Below are 6000 nucleotides of genomic sequence, written 5' to 3'. Positions count from 1 at the left end.
TTCATCTATTTCCCCACCACCACCAAAATCACAAAAACAAACAAAGTCTTGTTTCTCTGGAATATTTTAAAGCAGATACCATATCTTTATCTGTAAATATGAAGTAATCTCTTCTAGTCATTGGAGATAGCCCACATTCAGAACTTCCTCTGTACAGATGGTGGGTGGGGTTAACAGTGATGGGCATTATCTCTGCCCATGGAGGGCAGCTGGGTGGATCTGAGGAACTTGGCTACTTGTAGAGGCTAAAACCTTGTCCCTTGGAAATCCATGTCTACTCTCTCCTCTTTTTCTAAAACTTCTCTGAAGTGAAGGGCAGCTATGACATTCCATCAACGGATATGTTGGAGTTACTTTGTTTTCATACTGCTAGGTTTCTCCCTGGAAGTCAATTCCATGTTTCAAATATGTAATGTGTCCACTGGCAATCAAAACCTGGATGAATGCTGGAGAATATTCTCTCAAGGGGCTTCCAAGATATCAGAAGGGAAGAAATAAGACAAGTACATAACTATAACTCAAGGAGGACAAAAGCCCAAAGAGGTATAAGAAAATTGCTAGGTTGAGTCAAAGCCTTTACCCAGCCTGACAACTTCTTTGCTGGTCTGCAGATAAGTCTCTGGAATTGTGGTTTCTAAACTAGATCCACAGCTTAAACTGGAATAAAAGTACTGGCAGCAATTTGGCTGATGCGCTTTTTCATGAGGAGAATAACATAAAGGGTCAGGTGTAGGGAGATGTGTGGAGTGACTTTCCCAGCCTTGTTTCTCAAGATTCAGGCCACCTAAGGGAGCAAATGCAGCCATTCAAATCCTGACTGTAGACTTTCCATTTTAGAGTTCTTTCCTCAAGAATTCATAATAATGCAGCTGGGGTGAATGGGCTGCAACCTCCTGAGCTACACAGGGTCTGGAAATTTATCATTCAGCAGCAGTTTTCTCCAACTCAATTCAGCTTTACTCTCTTTGTTAATGATCGAGTGTTTAGGGCAGTTTGTGGTTTCAGGATATCTTCTTCCCTGGCCAAATTATACTCCCAAATGTATCAATATCTTCTGGGGAATCATATTCATTGATGGAAGAAATTATTTGCCTTCTCAGAGGATCAAGCAAAGTGGTCTGGAACTAAGAGATGAAAATATTTAGATAGAGAGGAAAAAAATCCTTATTTGTAGTAGTGACTGCATCCTGCTATAGACTCAGTAACTGAACCTCTCTAAGAGTGAATGTATAGGAGTCTCTGCAGTAGTTGGGAATGAGGCACAATGCAGGGCCGACTGACTATCTGAAAGGCATTTTTAAGGCACTTTCTTAAAATCCAATGCATAGTTTAATGCCACTTATTTTGTATTGACAGTGTAATTCATATTCTAAAATACACATAGGAAATAAGGGAGGATCTGTCTCAGCACTGGTCTTGAAAAGAATCATGGAGTCAGTAAATTGCAATCACTTAAGCCATGAATCTTTATTGAAGGCGCACAAGGAGCTCCACACCAAGCTAGGGACAGTGGGAAGTTCAAAGGGGAATAAACTGCTCTGCTTCTAAATGAGCTATGCAACCTGTACCCCATCAGTCCTTAATGCACCCTGTTAAAAAATAAAAAAGAGTAATGCTTGACCGATTGTGCTTATTCTTTGCAACAGGATCTTGACTTCATTCATTAATTTAATAAGTGTTTATTGGGTACCAGGCACTGGGCTACACACTAGGCCACCCAGCACTGACAGCTATTCATAACAATATTTTGAAATGGTTCTTTAACTTGATAAAAGTGACTGTTGAGATTGACTGAGCCCAGTTTTAAACTGAGAACTATATATAGTTTATTGCACCTAGTGGTATATGATACACTACAAAGATACATAATAAGTTCTGCAATTAGTCTCAGTTTCTTCTTACAAAAACTAAAAGGAATATTTTTTTTTTTTTTTTTTTTTTTGCATCCTCTTCGCTTGCTTCTGTCCCTTCAGGCCTGGTCAATGCTGAATTGTTTGTTTCAGGATTTATATTTAATCAGTGATACAATAGAAGAGCTAATATAAAAATTGAATCACAGTCATTGCCCTTTACTGTAAATGTAAGTTTGCATATTAGGAACCCAAAAAGCAATTGCATTTTGCTTTGTCTATTGGATGAGAACTTTTTGTTAATCCTTTATTAAAGACATTTTAAACAACAGCCAGTAGAACTAGTGCACATCGCGAATATTTGGGGGGTGGCATGTAGTAGTTACATCTTCTATGTCCTTGAGGACTTCCCTGTATATTACTCTTTTTTTTAACTTCTTGAAACTTCTTTCACTGTAGGGGCAGCTACCAAATTCCCATTACACCTATTGAAGAATTAAAAGTAAAGTTTTTAAGCATTTTGGTCCTAATACCACATAAATGTACTTACCTCTGTGTGTCTGTCTTGGTCCTTTGGAAACCATCTTTAGGATGTCCATTTTAGGTGACCTCTCACATTGGGAACCCACTTTGCCTCGATCTCTCTTTTCTTTTATCTATAAAATAGGTTTAAAAAATGTACACTTCCACCTAATGGAGTCTTTGTGAGGAGTAAAAGAGTTAATACCACAAAGAGATGACTGCATGCCTGTGGCAGAGTTAGGCTCTGGTAAATGGTGAGATCCACACACCACAGACCAGGTGCTTCTCCCCGCTGCTCGCTGAGGGGTCTGCTCAGAGAGCCCTGCATTCTGCCCTCCTCCTCCCTCTGCCTCTCTCTTCCCACACAGGGCTCGCCTCCTGCCTTCACATTCAAGTGCTCCCACGAGACTTTGAGGGAATGAGTATATAGCTTTTATTTATTCATTTATTTGTTTACTTACTTAAATAGTTTTATCAAAGTATAATTGATATAAAATAAATGACCCTTATTTGAAGTATATACAATTTGATAAGTTTTGACAAGTACGTACACCCTTGAAACCATCACCACAATCAAGATAGCAAATATACCCGTCACCCCCAAAAGTTACCTTATGCCCCTTTGTAATCACTCCTTCCCCCACCCCGCCCCGAGTCCATGCACCCGTCACCCCCAAAAGTTACCTTATGCCCCTTTGTAATCACTCCTTCCCCCACCCCGCCCCAACTCCATGCACCCACCGACTTGCTTTCATCACTATAGATTACTTTGCATTCTATAGAGTATTACATAAATGGAATTATACAACGTAGATCCATAGTTTTTGGTTGGTTGGTTGGTTTTTGCACAACTTCTTCACTCAGCATAATTATTTTGAGATCCATCCATGGTTTTTTTTGTGTAAATTAGATGTCCTTTTGAGGACATCACATTGAAGGTAGATTCACTGATTATGGTAAAGGAAGGAAGCATAAAAAACTACTATATTCAGATATAAGAATCCAAAATCTCTTGCATTCTGAGTGTAACCTTCAGCGTGGCCCAACTACTATCATTCATTTAATCCAGGAGGATTGGTATCAGGAAAGATGAACTTCAGCAATCAAGAAAGGATCAAGCGATCATTAGGATTCTCTACTGAAGAAGATGTGGAAATGCAGAAAATATTTTGTAGAAATTTCTTCCAAAAGTAACTAGAATTATTTTGAATTATCAAGTCTAAAGAAGTCATCCTGAGCTACCTAGAAAACTTGCCTCACCAGAATCCTCCAAGGATTCTGAGCAGCCAAGGTTGTACTGCAGGGCTGCCTCTTCCAGCCAGGAGAGGAGGAGCCTCCCCCTGACTCATTGAATAAATGGCTCCTTTCAGGAGAAGGTGCTAAATTCTCCCAGCTCCCTGGCCAGAACAGGTAGAGGAAGCTCTGGGCTTCAACAGAATCTTTGCAAGCTTAATGGGGCGATAACGAGGAGAAAATGGCTTAATCTGTGTTTTGGCTTCCTTCTTGCCAAGCTGGTTGGAATGAGAGAGGCTGTAACTTTGGAAAACCTAGTCATAAAATTGTTTTTTTAACATGGCTGTTTTTGGCAAGGATAGAGAGACTCTAAAGGAATAAGTGCCTGCCAGTTTCAGCTTTGAAAATGGAACAATTAATTAGAAAAGTGAGGGTAGAAAAATAGATACAACATACACCACCTGGGCAGCCTGCTTTTGTGTTGCAAGGAAAACAAATTTAAAAGAAGCGAGCCCAAAAGAAAACAAAAAGGTATTTGCACTGTGAAAATTTCCTCTGGGCAGTAGCCTAACTGGGTATAAAGGTGAGGGAGAGACCTCTGAAAAACAGAGCTTTCCAGAGGAAGCACCAGGGGACCCGTATTAACAGCAGCCTGCCTGCCGTAGCTAATAATTCTGCATTGGGCAGGGGGTGGGGCAAGATGATCTCTCAGGGCCCTTTCTCACTCTGAGATTCTAAAAGATGCTGATATTTATAGGGCAATGTTTAGAACCTATAAATCGACTGCTCTCGGAAGGTGTGCCTTATAACGTCTCTTTTATTTCATCAGTTTTCCCCCTGGATCTTGACTCCATCCCTCTGTTACCTCCTTGCCAACTGAGCAGGAAGAATGAATTCATAAATCCCTGAGTAACATCTGGAGGATGTGTGTTGGCCTCCAGCCTGGACAGATGTTCTGGGACTGTTCTGTTGGCCCCATATTTCACATGGAAATGTAACAATAACCACCTATGATGGCTTCCAGTTTTCCCCACCACCAAATCTAAACCCATAGCCTGGAACTCAGAGTCCTTCATCAGCTGGCCTCCATGTTGCCTCACAATCCAAATACAGGAAGCTCAAGGCTTGTTGGTTTAGCTCTTTAAGTAAGTTGACTGGTCAGCAAGTATTTACTGAGCCTATAATATGAGCTTGCCTTTGGGTCAGACATTAAAGGAGCTCCAAGGGAAGGAGGATACATCTCCATGCCCAGGATATTTATAAATGTTCTGTTTTTTAAAAGTATGCATACAAAAATAGAGAAATAAATGATAATAATAAACCATTTATTAGGTTGTGTGGGTCCAACTCTAAGTGGTATAAGAGTTCAGACAGGATTTCAAAAGGACTGGAATAGTCAGGAGACCCTTTGACTATGAGGGGCACTTGAACTGGGCTTTGAAGGATGGGAACAAATTGGAACAAGGGATGGGAAGAAGGGGCAATCTAATAGAGAAAAACAACATGTGATCAGGCATGAAACTTTTTGCAAACTGACCCATGCCCATTATTAAGTTATCTTTGGTAAGTACTGGTAGCTTCCAAAGTTAGAAGTGGGAGAGTGTTCTGTTTCCCTACTACCTTGCTTCTAGGATATAATTTACCAGGTAATCAGGCTTCCATGGAGTGCTCAATTCTGTCATGCACACACAAGTTATTAGCAGGCAGGTATGAAAACAACCACACAACCTGTGCTGTAAGCATCATGGGTCTCGTCCCTCTGTCCTTGTATGAAAACATGTACTGAAACAGATGCAGCAGTGTTCTGGTGGCAGGATTCCAGTAACCTTCCAGTCTAATAAGCAAAGACACAGGACCCATTTGGATTCCAGACCCTGGGGACACCATTCCAAAGTGAAGAGAAAATTGCTCTTGCTAGATTATTGTACCTTATTTGTGCAAGGGCAGGACTGTCTGTAAAACAGTGCAAAAAAATCCCATATTTCTAGTTGTCAGTGAAAAAAGTGGTTTCTAACACCCAATATTCTAATTAACAAAGCCACTGGTCATAACCAGAAATAAAGGAAGCTAAAGACCTGCAGTAGATGGCTCTGGAGTTATGGTTTCTAATTGGAGTCTTTCAAATGCTAACTAACCACCTCTGGAGTATGTATTACTGATTAAGGAAATACAAATGTTAATCCCCTCTAGGGTATAGATTAAAATTAACACCCACTTGCCCAATATGTTGTCTATGCTAATGAATTTTGAGTAAATTACAGATAATATAAATGGATGGAAAGGGACATGGCATGAATTGTGGACAGGGAAGGATCATCAGCTGACTAACAGATGTTGAGAAAAAAGGGAGACCAGGTTGTGCAGGCAGGTTTTCAGCAGATTGGTGAAGCATTGC

This window comes from Stenella coeruleoalba (assembly GCF_951394435.1).
Source record: "Stenella coeruleoalba genome assembly, chromosome: 14".
NCBI lineage: Eukaryota > Metazoa > Chordata > Mammalia > Artiodactyla > Delphinidae > Stenella > Stenella coeruleoalba.
Note: the sequence above shows the minus strand (reverse complement) of the source record.